The sequence below is a fragment of the Meles meles genome, chromosome Y, assembly GCF_922984935.1.
Source record: "Meles meles chromosome Y, mMelMel3.1 paternal haplotype, whole genome shotgun sequence".
In the NCBI taxonomy this organism is placed as follows: Eukaryota; Metazoa; Chordata; class Mammalia; order Carnivora; family Mustelidae; genus Meles; species Meles meles.
The window spans coordinates 34,319,213-34,341,185 of NC_060088.1; positions in this window are offsets into that span (position 1 = coordinate 34,319,213).

Below are 21,973 nucleotides of genomic sequence, written 5' to 3' on the forward strand. Positions count from 1 at the left end.
AAGAAAACGTTTGGAAGGAATTCAAACACTTGGAAACTAAACACCACCCTGCTTAAGAATGTTTGGATCAACCAGGAAATCAAAGAAGAACTCAAACAACTCATGGAAAACAATGAGAATGCGGGCTCTTCTGTCCAAAAACCTATGGGATACGGCAAAGGCAGTGCTAAGGAGGAAATACATAGCTATCCAAGCCTCCCTCAAAAAAAAAAAAAAAAGAAAGAAAGAAAGGAAAAGAAAAAGAAAAACCAGAATACCCCAGCTCTCTTTACACCTTAAAGAACTGGAGAATCGAAAAATTAAGCCAACCCCACATACAAGAAGGGAAATAATCAAGATTAGAGCAGAAATCAATGATATAGGAACTAGGGATACAGTAGAACACATCAAAGAAACTAGAAGCTTTTTTTTTTTTGAAAGAATCAATAAGATCAATAAACCATTGGCCAAACTAATCGAAAAGAGAGAGAACCCCCCCAAAGAGAGAGAGAGAGAGATTAATTAATTAATAAAATTATGAATAAAAGGAAGAGATCATGACTAACACCAAGGAAATATAAACAATCACCAGAAATTATTATCAACAGTTACATGCCAATAAGTTAAGCAACCTAGAAGAAATGGATGAATTCCTGGAAACCTATAAACCTCCAAAACTGAATCATGAAGAAATTGACAACCTGGATAGACCAATATCTAGTAACGAGATTGAAGGAGTGATCAAAAAACTCCCAAAAAACAAGAGCCGAGGACCTGATGGATTCCCTGGAGAATTTTACCAAACATTCAAAGAAGAAAGACCTATTCTCCTGAAGCTATTTTAAAAGATAGAAACAGAAGGAAAACTTCCAGACTCTTTTTATGAAGCCAGCATTACCCTCATCCAACAACTAGGCAAAGACCCACCAAAAAGGAGAATTTCAGACCAATATCCCTGATGAATATGGATGCCAAGATTCTCAACAAGATTCTAGCTAATAGTATCCAATAGTACATTAAAAAGATTATCCACTATGACCAAGTGGGATTTGTCCATGGGATGAAAGGGTGGTTCAATATTCACAAATAAATCAATGTGATAGAACAAATCAATGAGTGAAGAACCACACGGTCCTCTCAATTATGCAGAAAAAGCATTTGAAAAGATAGAGCATCCGTTCCTGATTAACAACTTAAAGTATAGGGATAGAGTGAACATTCTTCAATTTCATAAACTCTATCTATGAAAACCCCATAGCAAATATCATTCTCAACAGGGAAAAACTGACAGTCCTCCCTTTGAGATCAGAAACATGAAAAGGATGTCCACTCTCGCCACTGCTGTTCAACATAATACTAGAAGTCCTAGCAACAGCAATGGGACAACAAAAAGAAATGAAATGTATTTCCAATGGGCCAAGAAGAAGTCAAACTCTTTCTTTTCACAGATGACGTGACACTTTCTATGGAAAACCCAAAAGATTCCACACCCAATCTACTAGAACTCATACAAGAATTCAGTAAGGTGGCAGGATACAAAATCAATGTACAGAAATCAGTTGCTCTCTTATACACTATGTTTTCTATGAAAACACAGAAATGGAACTTAGGGAATCGATTCCATTTACTATAGCACCAAGAACCATAAGATAACTGGGAATAAACTAAACCAAAGAGATAAAGGATCTGTACTCAAAGAACTACAGAACACTCATGAAAGTAATTGAAGAAGACATAAAAAGATGGAAGAGCATTCCATGTTCATGGATGGAAGAATAAACATTGTTAAAATGTCTATACTGCCTATAGCCATCTATACTTTCAGTGCCATTCTGATCAAAACTCCACCGGCATTTTTCAAAGAGTTGGAACAAACAAGCCCAGAATTTGTATGGAACCAGGAGAGACCCAGAATTTCTAAGGAAAAGTTGAAAAAGAAAAACAAAACTGGATGCATCATATTGCCTATTCTCAGGCTTTACGACAAAGCTGTGATCACCAAGAGAGCATGATACTGGCACAAAAAGAGACACATAGACCAATGGAACAGAGTAGAGAGTCCAGATATGGACCCTCAACTCTATGGTCAAATAATCTTCAACAAAGTGGAGAAAAATGTACAGTGGAAAAAAAGATGGTCTCTTCAATAAATGGTCCTGGGAAAAGTGGGCAGCTATGTGTAGAAGAATGAAACTTGACCATCCTCTTACACCATACATATAGAGAAAATCAAAGTGCATAAAAGAACTCAAGGAGAGGCAGGAATCTATCAAAATCCTAGAGGAGAAACAGGCAGTAACCTCTTTGACATGGGCCACAGCAACTTCTTTCAAGATAAAGTCTTCAAAGGCAAAGGAAACAAAAGCGAAAATGAACTTTTGGGACTTCATCAAGATCAAAAGCTTCTGCAGAGCACAGTAAACAGTCAACAAAACAAAGAGGCAACCCAGGGAATGGGAGAAGATATTTGCAAATGACACTACAGACAAAGGGCTGATATCCAAGATCTATAAAGAACTCCTCAAACTCATTGCAGACAAAACAGATGATCATGCCAACAAATGGGCAGAAGACATGAACAGACACTTCTCCAAAGGAGACATACAAATGGCTAACAGGCACATGAAAAATATTCATCATCGTTAGCCATCAGGGAGATTCAAATCAAAACTATATTGAGAAAAAAAAAACTACATTCTTTGCAGAAATGTCTGTTCATATCCTCTGCCCATTTCTTGATTGGATTGTTTGTTCTTTGGGTGTTGAGTTTGCTAAGTTCCTTATAGATTTTGGATACTAGCCCTTTATCTGATATGTTGTTTGCAAATATCTTCTCCCATTCTGTCAGTTGTCTTTTGGTTTTGTTCACTGTTTCCTTTGCTGTGCAAAAGCTTTTGATCTTGATGAAATCCCAATAGTTCATTTTTGCCCTTGCTTCCCTTGCCTTTGCTGTTGTTCCTAGGATGATGTTGCTACGGCTGAGGTCGAAGAGGTTGCTTTCTGCATTCTCCTCAAGGATTTTGATGGATTCCTTTCTCACATTGTGGTCCTTCATCCATTTGGAGTCTATTTTCGTGTGTGGTGTAAGGAAGTGGTCCAATTTCATTTTTCTGCATGTGGCTGTCCAATTTTCCCAGCACCATTTATTGAAGAGGCTGTCTTTTTGGCCAACAGACACATGAAAAAGTGCTCCACGTCACTCGGCATCAGGGAAATACAAATCAAAACCACAATGAGATATCACCTCACACCAGTCAGAATGGCTAAAATGAACAAGTCAGGAAATGACAGATGCTGGCGAGGATGCGGATAAAGGGGAACCCTCCTCCACTGTTGGTGGGAATGCAAGCTGGTGCAACCACTCTGGAAAACAGCATGGAGATTCCTCAAAATGTTGAAAATAGAACTACCCTATGACCCAGCAATTGCACTACTGGGTATTTACCCTCAAGATACAAACATAGTGATCCGAAGGGGCACATGTACCCAAATGTTTATAGCAGCAATGTCTACAATAGCCAAAGTATGGAAAGAACCTAGATGTCCATCAACAGATGAATGGATAAAGAAGATGTGGTATATATACACAATGGAATACTATGCAGCCATCAAAAGAAATGAAATCATGCCATTTGCGACGACATGGATGGAACTAGAGCGTATCATGCTTAGTGAAATAAGTCAATCGGAGAAAGACAACTATCATATGATATCCCTGATAATGAGGACATGGAGAAGCAACGTGGGGGGTTAGGGGGATAGGAGAAGAATAAATGAAACAAGATGGGATTGGGAGGGAGACAAACCATAAATGACTCTTAATCTCACAAAACAAACTGCGGGTTGCTGGGGGGAGGTGGGATTGGGAGAGGGGGAGGGGGCTATGGACATTGGGGAGGGTAAGTGCTATCGTGAGTGCTGTGAAGTGTGTAAACCTGGCGATTCACAGACCTGTACCCCTGGGGATTAAAATACATTATATGTTTATTAAAAAAAAAATTTTGGAAGGGGAGGCGAACCATAAGAGACTATGGACTCTGAAAAACAACCTGAGGGTTTTGAAGGGTCAGGGCTGGGAGGTTGGGGGAACAGGTGGTGGGTAATGTGGAGGGCACGTTTTGCATGGAGCACTGGGTGTTGTGCAAAAAGAATTAATACTGTTACACTGAAAAAATAAATAAAATGGAAAAAAAACTACATTGAGATACCACCTTACAACAGTTAAAATGGCTAAAATTAACAAGACAGTAAGCAACAAGTGTTGGAGAGGATGTGGAGAAAGAGGAACCCTCTTACACGGTTGGTCGGAATGCAAGTTGGTGCAGCCACTTTGGAAAACAGTGTGGAGATTCCTTAAGAAATTAAAAATAGAGCTTCCCTATGACCTTGCCATTGTACTACTGGGTATTTACTCCAAAGATAGAGATGTAGTGAAAATAGGGGCCATCTGTACCCTTCTTTTATACCCATTGCATAGCTGCAATGGCCACAGTCACCAAATTGTGGAAAGAACCAAGATTCCCTTCAACGGATGAATCAATAAAGAATATATGGTTCATATATACAATGGAGTATTATGAATCCATCAGAATGGATGAACACCCTTTTTTATCAACATAGATGGAACTGGAAAATATTATGCTTAGTGAAATATGTCAAGCAGAGAGAGTCAAGTATCATATGGTTTCACTTACTTGTGAAGCATAAGGAATAACATGGAGGACATGGGGAAATGGAGAGGAGAAGTTATCTGGGAAAAATCAGAGGGGGAGATTAACCATAAGAGACTGTGAACTCTGAGAAACAAACAGGGTTAGGGTTTCTTGGGGGGTGGGGTTGGGATGAGCCTGGCGGTGGGTACTGTGGAGGGCATGTATTGCATGGAGCACTGGGTGTGATGTATAAACAATGAATTTTAGAACACTGAAAAAAAATAAAAATAATTTTTAAAAAGCCACTGAGTGAGGGAGGCTGGACTTTTCATTCACACAAGGTTGTTTTTCACAACTTTGGACACTGGATAAATTATTATCCATCATTCCTCTGCTTTGCTAATTCTGTCCCCAGCAACAGAGGTGGCCATTTCAATGAGAGGCTGCCATTATTTGTTAGTGACATACATGTCTTATTGTTTATTTTTTAATTTATGTTATTGTGGACTGATAACTCCCAACCCCAAATTCATAGGTGAGTTCTAAACCTACTGTGACTGTATTTTGAGATAAGGACTTCAGAAGGTAATGAAGGTTGAATGAAGTCAAAAGGGTCAGCTCAAAACCAACAGAACTGGTTCCCTTATAAGAAGAGAAGGAGACATCAGAGAACAGCACTCTCTCATCAAGCACAGAAGAAAGGTCATAGGAGGATAGAATAAGGCAGTTCTCTGAAAAACAGTAAGAGGTCTCATCTATAGCCAAACCTGTAGATTCCTTGATTTTGAACTTCTAATTTCTAGAAGTATGAAAAAGTATGTCCCTGCTATTTAAGCCATGCAGCCTGTGTTATTTTGTTATGGCAGCCAGAGCACAACAATACATAAATACATACATATATATGCACTTTTTTTAAACTTTTGATACTTGTAAATTAAGGGTTTTTATTTTTCTCTTTATTGTATCTTATCTCAAAAGTGCTGCTTTTTGCTGTCTGGTAGCATCTTTAACATCACCTCCCACTGAGAGATAATATCCGAAGTAATAAAGTTTGAAATGACTATAATACTAAGAACTGTATTGGAGTAAGAACAGAATAACTATCCGTCAAAAAGTAGACTTATGTGATCTCTATGAAAATCCCAATGCATTTTTTACAGAATTAAAAACAACTATCATAAAATTCATATGTAATCTCAAGAGAACAAGGATAGCCAAGACAATCTTGAAAAAGAATGAACTTTGTGTTCTGACATTTCCTGGTTTCGAAACTTATCATAAAACAACAGTACTAAAAACAATGTAGTTCTGAAATACAGACAGACCTATAGGTCAATGGAAAGAACAGAGAATCCAGTAATAAACTCTCATCTAAATGGTCAAATGATATTTGGCAAAGGTGCCAAGATCATTCAATGGGGAAAGGAGAGTCTTTTTAACAAACAGTATTAGGGAAATTGCAACTTCACGAGCAACACAGTGAAGTGCACACTTCCTTTACCCCATATAAAAAACGTCATTCAAAATGAGTCAAAAACTTAAATGAAAGAGCTACAACTATACAACTTTTAGAAGAAAACAGCAGAAAGTCCTCATGATGTAGGATGAGGAAATGAATTCTTTGATATGACAGGAAAAGCACAGGCAGAAAAAATTAACACAGAAAAAGTGAATACATCAAAATTGAAAACTTTTGTGCATAAAGGACATAATCAGTAGAGTGAAAGGCAGCCTACAGAAGGATAGAAAATATTTGCATATCATATATTTGATAAAGGTTTAATATTCAGACTACGTAAAAAAAAAAAAAACTCCTTCAACAACAAAACAATCCAATTTTAAAAATGGTCATGGATGCCTTTGCTCAGTGGGTTAAGTGTCTGCCTTCAGCTCAGGTCATGATCCCAGAGTCTTACATCAGGATCCTAGTTCAGCAGAGAGACTGCTTCTCCTTCTGACTGTTGCTTCTCCTGCTTCTGCTCATTTTATCTATTTCTGACAAATAAATAAATAAAATCTTTGAAAAATAAATAAGTAAAATAAAAACAAAAAAATGGGCAAAGGACTCAAATAGACATTTTTGCAATAATATACATAAATGGCCTATAAGTTCATGAAAAGATGTTCAGCATTAGGAAAATGCAAGTCAAAACTACAATGAGATAGCACCTCACATCCACTATGATGGCTACCATCAAAAAAAGAAATAACAATTTTTGTTAAAGATGTGGAGAAAAGAATCCTTATGCACTATTGTTAGATATATATATATTTTTTTTAAAAAGTGTAGTTACTATGAAAAACAGTATGGAGTTTCCTCAAAAAATAAAAACAAAATTTCCATATGATCTAGGAATTTCACTTTTGATTTGATACCTATTACTAACAGAATTATGTCCCTCCAAATTCCTAACTCCTAGTAACTCAGAAAGTGATTGTATCTGGATACAGTCTTTAAAGAGGGAATTAAATTTAAATGAGTTTGGCCCTAACTTAATATGACTGCTGTTTGTTTGTTTTTTTAAGGATTTTACTAAATTATTTGACAGACAGAGATCACAAGAAGGCAGAGAGGCAGGCAGAGAGAGAGAGTGAAGGAAGCAGGCTCTCAGCTGAGCAGAGACCCTGATGCAGGGCTTGATCCCAAGACTCTTGGATCATGATCTGAGCTGAAGGCAGAGGCTTTAACCCACTGAGGCACCCAGGTGCCCCTTGACTGGTATTTTTATAAGAAAAGAAAGTTAGGATGCAGATTTACCTAGAAGACAGACAATACAGGGAGAAAATGGCATTTACAGGATAAGAAGAAGAGACTGAGGAGAAATCAAATCTATGGTCTAAATTATTATGATCTTCCAATACTTAAATGGTAGAATTTTAATGCCCAATGGGGTGGTGTTAGGAGGTGAGGCCTTTGGCAGGTAAATAGGTTGAGGGTAGAATATTCATGAACAGGGTTAGTGCCTTTATAAAAAAGATCCCACATAACTCCCTAGCCCCTTCTACCATGGACGGATACAAGGAGAAGTCTGCATCTTGTACGAGAGCCCTCACCCAACCATGCCTCTGAAACTGAGAAATGCATTTCTGCCATTTATAGGCTACCCAGTTAGTGCGTTTTTGTTACTGTAGCTCAAAGGGACCAAGACACCAACTCTGAATAATAACCAAAAAAGGTAAAAGCAATCCAAATATCTATTTACAGGTGAATAGAGAACTAATGGTAGAATACTATTCAGCCTTTAAAAATGTAGGAAATTCCGACACCTGCTACATGTGTAATCCCTAAAGATACTATGCTTAGTGAAGTAAGACAGTCATCAGAAAACAAAAACAAAAACAAAAAACCCAGTACCTCATGATTCTACTTATAATAGGTTCCTAAAGTAGTTAAATTCAAAAAGACAGAAAGTAGAATGCTGATTAATGGGCCACAGTGAGGGAAATGACAGGATCTTCAATGGTTATAGAACTTCTGTTTTGCAAGACGGAAAGAGCTCTGGAGATTGGTGACACTTAACACTATTGAACTGCACACCTAAAAATGGTTAATACAGTAAACTTTATGTTATATGGGTTCTATTGCAACATAAAAAAAGGTTAATGCAATATGATGATCTTATTTAGCTGTTAGCAGTTGTTGTCTTGAACATCAATATGAACACTGATTTGAGTATAGTGTTAGATATAAAAATAGTTGCCAGATAAAGTACATGATACCTATTTAAATTTAAATTCAGATAAAAATGGATAATTGTTAGTAAACATGTATCCCAAGTATTGCATGGCATATACTTATACTAAAATAACATTTGTCCTTTATCTGAGCAGTATATATAACTGTGTTCTCTGTGTTTTTATTTGCTATACATGGAGATTCTAATACAAGTTCATGATGCCTTGCCATAAAGAGTGCATGCGCTTCTATGTAAAATAAATGTAGTATCTAATATTTGTGTATATAGAACTGTAAAGTAAGGGTATATCTGAAATGTCCAGTGACATTCTGAGTGCCTCAGGTGGCCCTGGTAAATAATAGATATTTATTATTCATTATATTCCTATAAATAATAATTCTAAATTCTAGTCTTTAGTTTCTCAGTCACTCTCCTATGGCATGAGAAATATTTTCACATTTAAACCTATTTGCCTCATTTTGAAATATGATTTTTTTTGGTAGAGGTAATAACTTAAAAGTATGTCCTGAGATAAAAAGTATTTCCTGAGATGTAAAGTAATTGCTTTGCTCATGTACATAAACACACACATACACAGAAGAATTTCTATGACCAAATAAACCTATTAAATGGTGAGTAAAATCACTTATACTTTGCACCTTAAAGAACTGGAGAACCAACCTAAAATAAGCCAACCCCACACACAAGAAGGGAAATAATCAAGATTACAGCAGAGATTTTTGCTTTTGTTTCCTTTGCCTTTGAGACATATCTTGAAAGAAGCTGCTGTGACTGATATCAAAGAGGTTACTGCTTATGTTCTCCTCTAGGATTCTGATGGATTCCTGTCTCGTGTTGAAGTCTTTTATCCACTTTGAGCTTATCTTTGTGTATGGTGTAAGAGAATGGGTGAGTTTCATTCTTCTACATATAGCTGTCCAGTTTTCCAAGCACCATTTATTGAAGAGACTGTCTTTTTTCCATTGTATATTTTTTTCCTGTTTTGTCGAAGATTATTTGACCATGGAGTTGAGGGTCCATATCTGGGCTCTCCACTCTGTTCCACTGGCCTATGTGTCTGTTTTTATGCCAGTACCATGCTGTCTTGGTGATCACAGCCAAAAAAAAAAAAAAAAAAAAAAGATTACAGAAGAGATCAATGAGATAGAAACTACAGATACAGTAGAATGCATTGATGAAACTAGAAGCTGATTTTTTGAAAGAATCAATAAGATCAATAAGCCACTGGCCAAACTAATCCAAAAGAAAAGAAAGAAGACCCAAATTAATAAAATTATGAATGAAAAGGGAGAGATCATGACTAACACCAAGGAAATAGAAACAATCTTCATAAATTATTATCAACAGTTACATGCCAATAACTTAAGCAACCTAAAAGAAATGGATGCATTCCTAGAAAACTATAAACTCCCAAAACTGAATCAGAAAGAAATTGAACACCTAAATAGACCAATATCTAGTAACAAGACTGAAGCAGTAATCAAAAACCTTCCAAAAAACAAGAGCCCGGGACCTGATGGGTTCTCTGGGGAATTCTAACAAACTTTCAAAAAGAAATAATACCTATTCTCCTAAGGCTGTTTCAAAAAAAAATCGAAGCAGAAGGAAAACTTCCAGACTCTTTATGAAGCCAGCATTACCTTGATTCCCAAACCAGGCAAAGACCCCATCAAAAAGGAGAATTTCAGACCAATATCCCTGATGAATATGAATGCCAAGATTCTCAATGAGATCTTCACTAATAGGATCCACCTGTACATTAAAAAGATTATCCACTGTGACCAGGTGGGATTTATCCATGGGTTGCAAGGGTGTTCAACATTCACAAATCAATCAATAGGACAGAACAAATCAATAAGAGACAAACCACATGGTCCTCTCAATTGATGCAGAAAAACCATTTGACAAGATAAACTTTGGAAAATTACCTACTGATTCTTAATCACTGTCACCCTAACTCAGATTAGTCAATCAAACAAAACAGTCATTTACAATTAAAGAACAGCAAAAAACACATGACATTTATTATCAGAAAGTCTGTGTTTGAATATAGGCTTTGCCATTTTTTGGTGTGGTTCTTGGACAAGTCATATAGCCTCTTCAGTAACAGTGATGATAATAATAATACCTACTTTATGGTATCACTGTAAAAATTGAAACTGAGTATAAAAGATTTATCAACCTATCTCATGATTAGGAAAAAATGTAGAAATGTATTAGGACATGACTAATTTGAGAGGAATAAAGAAAAGTGGGCTTGACATTAGGCTGAAGTGTTACCAATGGAGGGTGGGAATAAGTAGAAAGAAAGTTCTCAGGAAGTAAAGAGGAGAAATAGACATTAAAATGCATAAATGCATGGAAGGGGTGATGAAGACAAATCATGGACTTTCTACATATTTCTTAGTCTTTCTTTTGACAAAACAAGTTAATAAAGAAAGAGAATCAGTTGTTAGGAATAAAGGAATTAAGGGGCATTTGGGTAGCATAGTCTGATAAGCATCAGACTCTGAATACCTTTTCAAAATAATAAAGTTAATACAACAATTGTGGTAGAGACATTCAATGAGATAAGACTAGCTAATTTCATATTCAGTGCTGAAACAGCAATGCATTGATCTAGGAGGAATGAAAAAGGGATCCCTGTCTGTCTTACACTATTTACAAAAATTAACACCAGTTGAATTAAAACATTGTTTTCTGGCAATAGTGCAAGAAAATCTAGATAGTTCATGTGCAATTCCAGACACCTAGAGTATCTAGAAATTCAGAATTTATTAAATGAAATTAAAACCATCTCTGTGCAAAAAAAGATATAACAAGCAAGACAGATATGATATATCTGGAAAAAAATGCAAATGCAAATAGCAGGCTATGAGTTCATTTCAGTAAAAAACAAAAAGTTCTTACAAATCGTCAGGAAAAAAGGCAAAACACAGAGTCTAAAAATGGGCAAAGATATGAATACACAATATGCTAAGTTCAAATCCAAATAACTAACACTCATGGGGATATGGAAATTGACTAATTATTAGGGAAATAGAAATCAATATAATGATTTAACCAGAGAGAAAGTTTAATGTTACAGATTTCATGTTGATATGGACATGAGGTGAAAGGGTAGTCTTAGATTGCTGGTTGAAATGTAATGTGATTAACTGAGTTCAGCATTCTGTTCTAAAAAGCCTCAGTATTATTAATGTGTAAAATGAGAATATGAAATATCTACTAAGAAAAAAATACCTATTCATTTCCTAGAAAGCTATTCTGTAGAAACAAATGTATCAATTTGTAAGAACTTATATATAAAGATAACTTTTTTAAAAAAGATTTATTTTTATTTATTTATTTGACAGAGAGAGATAGAGCATAAGTACACAGAGCTGCAGGCAGAGGGAGAGGGAGAAGCAGGCCCTCTGCTTTGCAGGGAGCCCAATGTGGGGCTTGATCCCAGGACCCTGGGATCATGACATGAGCCCAAGGCAGCTGTTTAACCAACTGAGCCACCCAGGTGCCTCTAAAGATAACTTTTATAGAGTTGTTCAAGGTAATGAAAAACAAAAATAAAAACAGGAAAAAAGAAACCCAACTCCGTATACTTGTGTATGAGGATGTATACTGATACATATCTACATAGCTTTACATAGTCCATAAAAGGAGAAAAATACATATGAACACACACTGAGTTTTTAGTATTGACTTACTTAAGGGAGAGAGTGTTGTAATCATGAAAAGGAAAGGGAGGAATGAATAAAACAACTAAACAACGTGTGTCATTCCACTTACAAGGAAAAAAAATACGGCAAAATATACCCCTCTTTATAGCAGTGGGAATTAAGTTTGTTGTTGTTGTTGTTTTGTTTTATTTTGTTTTTACCTCTTTTGAGTCAAATGGAAGGATAAGAGATCAGTATTTAGAGAACTCGTATTTATGATGTGATAATGAGCTAAAAATCAAGTTAATGAAGCCACATCATAAATTAAGTTATTTAATAAAAGAAATACAACTGCAAACACAAGCAGTGAGCTAGAAATGTTTTTTTTTTCAAAGTTCATTAAAAATAAGTCCAACTATATTGAATAAAATAAATAAAATAATGGATTTGGAAATTAAGTTAGCCATTTGTATCTCCAAATAATGGAGCCTTTACATTATTTGAAATAGGAGAAAAACCAGGAAGCTTTCTAGTCAATAATTAGCCAATTGATAGTGAACTAGAAATCTGTTCATTTAAATTAGGCTTTAATAAGTCTTAAAAGAAAACTGGAAATTTTAAGTAAATTAGCTTTTAACGTTAAACTATTTTTTTTTTTTTAATCTCGGTAGTTTTCTTCACTTCAGTTTAAACTGCTGGAAGTGGATTCTTTGTATGTCCATGTTTAAGGAAGTGCTGAAGATCAGATCACTCAAAGCCAACACCATCAGGCATCCTACCAAGATAATCTCTAAAGAGGCCAGAGGTGGGATTGACACAGAGAAGTGGCAGATTTTTCCAGTCCATTTCAAGGGATTTCTCACTGTCCTCCTAAGGGACCTCTTTTCAATGGAAAGATAAAGGGTTGCCATGAGAAGGCAATGGAAATCCCTCCATTTTATGTAGATTTATTTTTCATGAGGTAAAAGTAACAAAACATGTATATTCTTAACAGAGATTATAGTATTTTGCTGAAAGTAAATTATTTATTTGTGGTTTACTATTGCTCAACTGAATTGTACCTCAATTCATAAGCTCAAGACTTAAGTCCCAGAATGACTTACTGGACTTGGAGTCAGGGCCAGAGACAATGTACTAAAGGTTAAATAAAACCATAAGAGTGGGAATCCTAATTCAGTAGGGATGGTGTCCTTTTAAGAAGAGGAGAGATACCGGTAGGGGAGCAAGATGGCGGGGAAGTAGGAGGAGGCACCATTTCAACCTGTACCCTAAAGTGAGCGGATTACCTACCATAGAACTCCGACCACCCATGAAATCAGCCTGAGATCAGAATTATACACGTCTGGATCTCTACTGGAGCAGAAGACGCCAGTGGCAGGTAAAGCAGACTGGGAGCATCGGACTGATATCGGAAGATAAACAAAAGGGGGAGGGAGCCACGAGAGGTGACCAATTGGAAAGTAACACCCCAACACAAGAGTGCTCTGCGTCTGGGGACCAGCATTAACTTGGAGTCTGGTTGAAAGCACTCAAAAAACAAACAGCAAAGGATCGCGGTGGGGGGGTAATAGTGGGAACCTGGGCGGTTAGGGTCAGGGACCTAAGTCCCCGGACCCAGGACAGCCTCCCCTGGCACGGAGCCAGAGAGAATGTGGCGGAGAAATCAGGTCTCGGTCCCTGAGCCGCGAGTGCACCTGAACGCCAGCGCGCCTGAGAACGAGTGGGGTCTGGCTCCCGTGAGGGGCTGGGAGCCTGGCCTGACGGCAATCCTGAAACGCGCGCGTCCCACACCCTCCCTTGGGATAGGTGCTCATAGGCGCTAGCCTGGAGCTCTAGCAGCAGGAAAAACCAGACATTCCCAGCCTGGGACAGCGGGAAAATCTCAGTGCGCGGTCTCTGCTCGGAACCTCTCTGGCGGTCTGGAGCTGCCTAGACAGCCACAGCTGCCCTGGTTTTGGGCACAACGAGGAGCTCCTGCATCCCCAGGGACAGTGACCCAGAACCAACTCTGCCAGCAGCTTTTGCAAAAACAGTCTGAGGCTTCTCTCTGAGAGGGAGGTTGGGGTGCTGTTTGCTCTCCTCTAAACCTCCAAAAACCATCAAAAGCTGTCAAGGCGAGAGAAAGCAGATGAAAGAACATAAAAACCCCCAGAGAACAAAAGACTGAAAAAAAAAAAAAAACAGTTTCCTGAAAAAAAAAGAGCTCACCCCCTTGAGGGGAGCAGGAGGACCTAACTCAGGGAACATCATTGTCTGAAAACCCACGTGGCAGGCCCCTCCCCCAGAAAACCAACCAGGAAGGAAGGAAAAAAAAAAAAGACTACAAGAGAACAACCACCACTACTTCATAAATACAACTTTTATTTTTAACTCTTTACCAATATTCTGGTTCTTTTTTTTTATACATACAGATAATTTTTTAACCTATTTACCATCACACTGAGATGTCCAGTACATCAAATTCTTTAATAACCTTCTAACCTGAACTTTTTGATACATACACCCGTGTTTTTCTTTTGTTTTTCTATTTTTTTAATTTTAACTTAGTTTAGTCTAGTTTATTCTTTTTTCAATTTTTATTTTCTACTATACATATAGAGTTAAACTTCAAGGTAACCCCCTTTCCCCCAATCAATGCTACCCCTATAGGCAAACCAGTTTCTAATCCCCCTGTAACTTAGGACAGTTGAGTCCCTTAACAAAAACATCAAGATACCTTCAGGAAGAATCAAAATAAACTTCCTCACCCACACTGAGAATCTATAACCATTCTCCCAATTTTTCCTTCTGTCAGTGTTTCTGTGAATTTGTGTCTGTCCTGACAATATATAAATCTTATACTTGGGGTTCTTTCTGAGGAGGTTTTTCCCTTTTTTTTGCTTATATATACATATTTTTTTCTCTTGTCATATACTTTTATCACTCTTTTTGTCTGTCTGTTTTTGTTTGTAAACTCCACAAATCTTACCTTGTGGCCCATTTGGGCTGAGCCTTCTCTTGTATCTTCCCTTTTCTTCCTATATCTCTCTCTCTCTCTTTTTTTTTCTTCCTTTTTTCTTTCCCCCTTTTTTTTCTTTCTTTTCTCTATTTCTTTTTCTTTTCTTTTTTCTCTCATTTGGGTGGGGAATCCTGATTGCACAGAAGCGTTCCAGGGTGCACATTGACTGCACCACAATCGATAAGTCCAGCTGCATCTGTTTAGTCATCTCTTACCAAAATGACTAGGAGGAGGAATACCCAACAGAAGAAAAATACAGAGGATGGGCCTTCTGCAACAGAACTAATGGCTATCGACATAGACAATATGTCAGAAAAGGAATTCAGACTAACAATTATCCAGGCAATAGCTAGGTTGGAGAAAGCCATGGATGACCAAACAGAATTGATTAGGGCAGAACTGAAAGCCACCAGGGATGATGTTCACAATGTTAGGGCAGAACTGAAAGCCACCAGGGATGATGTTCAAAATGCTCTCAATGAGTTCCAATCCAATCTAAATTCTCTAAAAGCTAGGGTAACTGAGACAGAACATAGAATTAGTGATCTGGAGGACAAACAGATAGAGAGAAAGGATCAGGAGGAAGCCTGGAACAAACAGCTCAGAAGCCACGAAAACAGAATCAGGGAAATAAACGATGCCATGAATCGTTCCAACGTAAGAATTATTGGAATCCCTGAAGGGGAAGAAAAAGAAAGAAGTCTAGAAGATATAGTGGAAGAAGTTGTCTATGAAAATTTTCCCAATCTCACGAATGGAAACAATGTTCATGTACTAGAGGCAGAAAGATCTCCTCCCAAGATTTTAGATTCTCGAAAGTCCTCATGGCACCTTATAGTTAAAATGGGGAATTATGTTTCAAGAGAGACCCTCTTAAAAGCAGCTAGGACAAAGAAGCTTCTTACATACAGAGGAAAGCCCATTAGAATAACGTCAGACCTTTCCACAGAGACCTGGCAAGCCAGGAAGGGCTGGCAAAATATATTCAGAGTACTAAATGAGAAGAACATGCAACCAAGAATACTCTATCCAGCAAGACTGACATTTAAAATGGATGGAGAGATAAAGAGTTTCCAAGACCAGCAAGGCTTAAAAGACTATGCAACCACCAAGCCGACACTGCAGGAAATATTAAGGGGGGTCTTATAAAAGAGAAAAAATCCTAAGAATATCATTGAACAGAAAGATAGAAACAATCTATAGACAGAAAGACTTCAAAGGCAACACGATGTCAATAAAAACCTATCTCTCAATAATCACTCTCAATGTGAATGGCCTAAATGCGCCCAAAAAACGACACAGGGTTGCAGATTGGATAAAACGACAGGACTCATCCATATGTTGTCTACAAGAGACCCATTTTGACCGTAAGGATACACCCAGACTGGAAGTGAAGGGATGGAGAAGCATCTTTCATGCCAATGGGCCTCAAAAGAAGGCCGGAGTAGCAATTCTCATATCAGATAAATTAGATTTTAAACTAAGGACTGTAGTCAGAGATACAGAAGGACACTACATAATTCTTAAAGGGACTATCCGCCAAGACGATCTAACAATTGTGAATATCTATGCCCCCAATATGGGAGCACCCAATTACGTAAGAAAACTATTAATCAAGATAAAGAGCCATATTGATATGAATACAATAATAGTAGGAAATCTTAATATGCCTCTCTCAGAAATAGACAGATCATCGAAGCAGAAAATTAATAAAGAAATAAGAGCATTGAATGAAACATTGGACCAGATGGACCTCATAGATATATACAGAACATTCCACCCTAAAACAACAGAATACTCATTCTTCTCAAGTGCACATGGAACCTTCTCCAGAATAGACCACATACTGGGTCACAAAGCAGGACTCAACTGATACCAAAAGACTGACATTATTCCCTGCATATTCTCCGATCACAATGCTTTGAAACTGGAGCTCAATCACAAGGAAAAGTTCAGAAGGAAGTCAAACACCTGGAAGCTAAAGACCACCTTGCTTAAGAATGCTTGGATCAACCAGGAGATCAAAGATGAACTTAAACAATTCATGGAAACCAATGAGAATGAAGACACCTCGGTCCAAAACCTATGGGATACAGCAAAGGCGGTTCTAAGGGGGAAATACATAGCCATCCAAGCCTCCCTCAAAAACATTGAAAAATCCAGAATACACCAGCTGTCTCTACACCTTAAAGAACTGGAGAATCAACAACAAATCAAACCAACTCCACATGCAAGAAGGGAAATAATCAAGATTAGAGCAGAGATCAATGAGGTAGAAAGGAGAGATACAGTAGAACGTATCAATGAAACTAGAAGCTGGTTTTTTGAAAGAATCAATAAGATCGATAAACCATTGGCCACACTAATCCAAAAGAAAAGAGAGAAAGCCCAAATTAATAAAATTATGAATGAAAAGGGAGAGATCACAACTAACACCAAGGAAATAGAAACAATCATCAGAAATTATTACCAACAGTTATATGCCAATAAACTAAGCAACCTAGATGAATTGGATGCATTCCTGGAAAGCTACAAACTCCCAAAATTGAACCAGGAAGAAATTGACAACCTGAATAGACCGATATCTAGTAATGAGATTGAAGCAGTGATCAAAAACCTCCCAAAAAACAAGAGCCCAGGACCTGACGGAATCCCTGGGGAATTCTACCAAACTTTCAAAGAAGAAATAACACCAATTCTCCTGAAGCTGTTCCAAAAAATTGAAGCAGAAGGAAAACTTCCAGACTCTTTTTATGAAGCCAGCATTACCCTGATCCCCAAACCAGGCAAAGACCCTACCAAAAACGAGAATTTCAGACCAATATCACTGATGAATATGGATGCAAAGATTCTCAACAAGATCCTAGCAAACAGGATCCAGCAGCACATTCAAAAGATTATCCACCATGACCAGGTGGGATTCATCCCTGGGTTGCAAGGTTGGTTCAACATTCGCAAATCAATCAATGTGATAGAACACATCAATAAGAGAAGAGAGAAGAACCACATGGTCCTCTCAATTGATGCAGAAAAAGCATTTGACAAAATCCAGCATCCGTTCCTGATGAAAACGCTTCAAAGTATAGGGATAGAGGGAACATTCCTGAACTTCATAAAATCTATCTATGAAAGACCCACAGCAAATATCATCCTCAATGGGAAAAAGCTTGCAGCCTTCCCGTTGAGATCAGGAACACGACAAGGATGCCCACTCGCACCACTCTTGTTCAACATAGTATTAGAAGTTCTAGCAACGGCAATCAGACAACAAAGAAAAATAAAAGGTATCCAAATTGGCAAGGAAGAAGTCAAACTCTCTCTCTTCGCAGATGACATGATTCTTTATATGGAAAACCCCAAAGACTCCACCCCCAAACTACTAGAACTCATACAGCAATTCAGTAACGTGGCAGGATACAAAGTCAATGTACAGAAATCAGTGGCTTTCTTATACACCAACAATGAAAATACAGAAAGAGAAATTAGAGAATTGATTCCATTTACTATAGCACCAAGAACCATAAGATACCTGGGCATAAACCTAACCAAAGAAGTAAAGGACCTGTACTCGAGGAACTACAGAACACTCATGAAAGAAATTGAAGAAGACACAAAAAGATGGAAGACTGTTCCATGCTCTTGGATTGGAAGAATAAACATTGTTAAAATGTCTATACTGCCTAGAGCAATCTATACTTTTAGTGCCATTCTGATCAAAATTCCACCGATATTTTTCAAAGAGCTGGAGCAAATAATCCTAAAATTTGTATGGAGCCAGAAGAGACCCCGAATTGCCAAGGAAATGTTGAAAAACAAAAACAAAACTGGCGGCATCACGTTACCCAATTTCAAGCTTTACTACAAAGCTGTGATCACCAAGACAGCGTGGTACTGGCATAAAAACAGACACATAGACCTATGGAACAGAGTGGAGAGCCCAGATATGGACCCTCAACTCTATGGTGAAATAATCTTCGACAAAACAGGAAAAAATATTCAATGGAAAAAAGACAGTCTCTTCAATAAATGGTGCTGGGAAAACTGGACAGCGATATGTAGAAGAATGAAACTCGACCATTCTCTTACACCGTTCACAAAGATAAACTCGAAATGGATAAAAGACCTCAACGTGAGACAGGAATCTATCAGAATCCTAGAGGAGAACATAGGCAGTAACCTCTTCGATATCAGCCACAGCAACTTCTTTCAAGATAAGTCTCCAAAGGCCAAGGAAACAAAAGCAAAAATGAACTTGTGGGACTTCATCAAGATCAAAAGCTTCTGCACAGCAAAGGAAACAGTCAACAAAACAAAGAGGCAACCCACGGAATGGGAGAAGATATTTGCAAATGACAGTACAGACAAAAGGTTGATATCCAGGATCTACAAAGAACTCCTCAAACTCAACACACACAAAACAGATAATCATATCAAAAAATGGGCAGAAGATATGAACAGACACTTCTCCAACGAAGACATACAAATGGCTATCAGACACATGAAAAAATGTTCATCATCACTAGCCATCAGGGAGATTCAAATTAAAACAACATTGAGATACCACCTAACACCAGTTAGAATGGCCAAAATTAGCAAGACAGGAAACAATGTGTGTTGGAGAGGATATGGAGAAAGGGGAACCCTCTTACACTGTTGGTGGGAATGCAAGTTAGTGCAGCCACTTTGGAGAACAGTGTGGAGATTCCTGAAGAAATTAAAAATAGAGCTTCCCTATGACCCTGCAATTGCACTGCTGGGTATTTACCCCAAAGATACAGATGTAGTGAAAAGAAGGGCCATTTGTACCCCAATGTTTATTGCAGCAATGGCTACGGTCGCCAAACTGTGGAAAGAACCAAGATGCCCTTCAACGGATGAATGGATAAGGAAGATGTGGTCCATATACACAATGGAGTATTATGCCTCCATCAGAAAGGACGAATACCTAACTTTTGTAGCAACATGGACGGGACTGGAAGAAATTATGCTGAGCAAAATAAGTCAAGCAGAGAGAGTCAAGTATCATATGGTCTCACTTATTTGTGGAGCATAACAAATAACATGGAGGACATGGGGAGATGGAGAGGAGAGGGAGTTGAGGGAAACTGGAAGGGGAGATGAACCATGAGAAACTGTGGACTCTGAAAAACAACCAGAGGGTTATGAAGGGGCGGCGGGAGGGGGTGGGGTGTGGTGGGAGGTTGAGGAACCAGGTGGTGGGTAATAGGGAGGGCACGTACTGCATGGAGCACTGGGTGTGATGCCAGAACAATGAACACTGTTATGCTGTAAATAAGCAAATAAAAATAAATAAATTTAAAAAAAAAAGAGGAGAGATACCTATGCTTATAAGAATTTGGAGAGAATTTGCTGGGGAGAGGTGGTGTTGGGAGAGGGAGAGGGGTTATGGACATTGGGTAGGGTATGTGGTATCGTGAGTGCTGTGAAGTGTATAAACCTGGCGATTCACAGACCTGTACCCCTGGGGATAAAAATACATTATATGTTTATAAAAAAGAAAGAAAGAAAGAAAAGATGAATACCCAACTTTTGTAGCAACATGGACGGGACTGGAAGTGATTATGCTGAGTGAAATAAGTCAAGCAGAGAGAGTCAAGTATCATATGGTTTCACTTATTTGTGGAGCATAACAAATAACATGGAGAACATTGGGAGATGGAGAGGAGAAGGAAGTTGAGGGAAATTGGAAGGGGAGGTGAACCATAAGAGACTATGGACTCTGAAAGACAACCTGAGGGTTTTGAAGGGGCGGGGTGGGAGGTTGGGGGAACCAGGTGGTGGGTAATAGGGAGGGCACGTATTGCATGGAGCACTGGGTGTGGTGCAAAAACAATGAATACTGTTACGCTGAAAAAAATAAATTAATTAAAAAAAATCACAGAATACTCATTCAAGAACCATTTTTTTATTAGTGGCTCTATATAATTTTGACACAATTATGCATGACTTCTGTATTTTCTGAATTATTCTATACAAAAAATTAAGTGGACTTCTGGGTTTTAGTTGCTTATATAAAGAGCCTGGAAGTTGCCACTCTTCCTAACAACTATAAAGCATTACGGACTTAGACTCTTAACAAATCTTGAATTTATAAGAGATGGGACGCTCTACAAATCACTGTTCAAGACTGAAGAGGCAGACAGCTGAATAAAGGAATTTGGGGGTTAATGGAGCAGAGACTGAGAGAGGAATAGCTATGGATATTGTGCTGAGATAGGAAAACATGAACTGTAACTGAGGAATGGCTAGAGGCTCAATGTAGACACGTTTGAGAGTTAAAATATTCCTGGGAAAATAGGGAAGCAGATAGGTTCCTACAGTTTTGTGAGATTGACCAGAATCCCACAGTCAATATCAGAGCATATTCCTCCTTTGCTTCTGGCAAGGAGAGAGGAAAGACTCTGAACACTCCAGAAAACTTTGAAATACTCCAGAATATTCCAGCCTATTCATAAGGACTTTCCTTAGGTAAAGCTGGTTAATTGGAACCTAAGCTGCTGGGGTGTTATCAGCCTAAGAGACCTGTGAATGGGAAATACCAAAATCCAGCTCACCCTGCTAGTCTCTCCCACATTGGGGGTAAGAAAAACCTGAGAAACAGTTGTGAAGTTCACATTCCAGAGGCAGAGACTCATTAAAAGCCTGGGACTTAACAATGGAGTACAGAACACTTCCATTCCCCGTACCTCACCACTACATTGCCAATGGCCTATGTACAGCAGTTCCTTTACCTGTTTTATCATGGAGAACTATTTTTAAAAAATTACAATGTATACCTAATGACAAAAATCACCATTCGAAGTGACAGAGCAAGCATAAGAACCAGACATGGCAGAGATGTTGGGATATAAGACCTGGGATATAAAACAACCAGGATTGATATGCTAAGGGATCTGTGGATAAAGTAAACAGTATGTAAGTATAGATGGGCAGTGTAAACACAGATTTGGAAATTCTAATAAAGAGTCA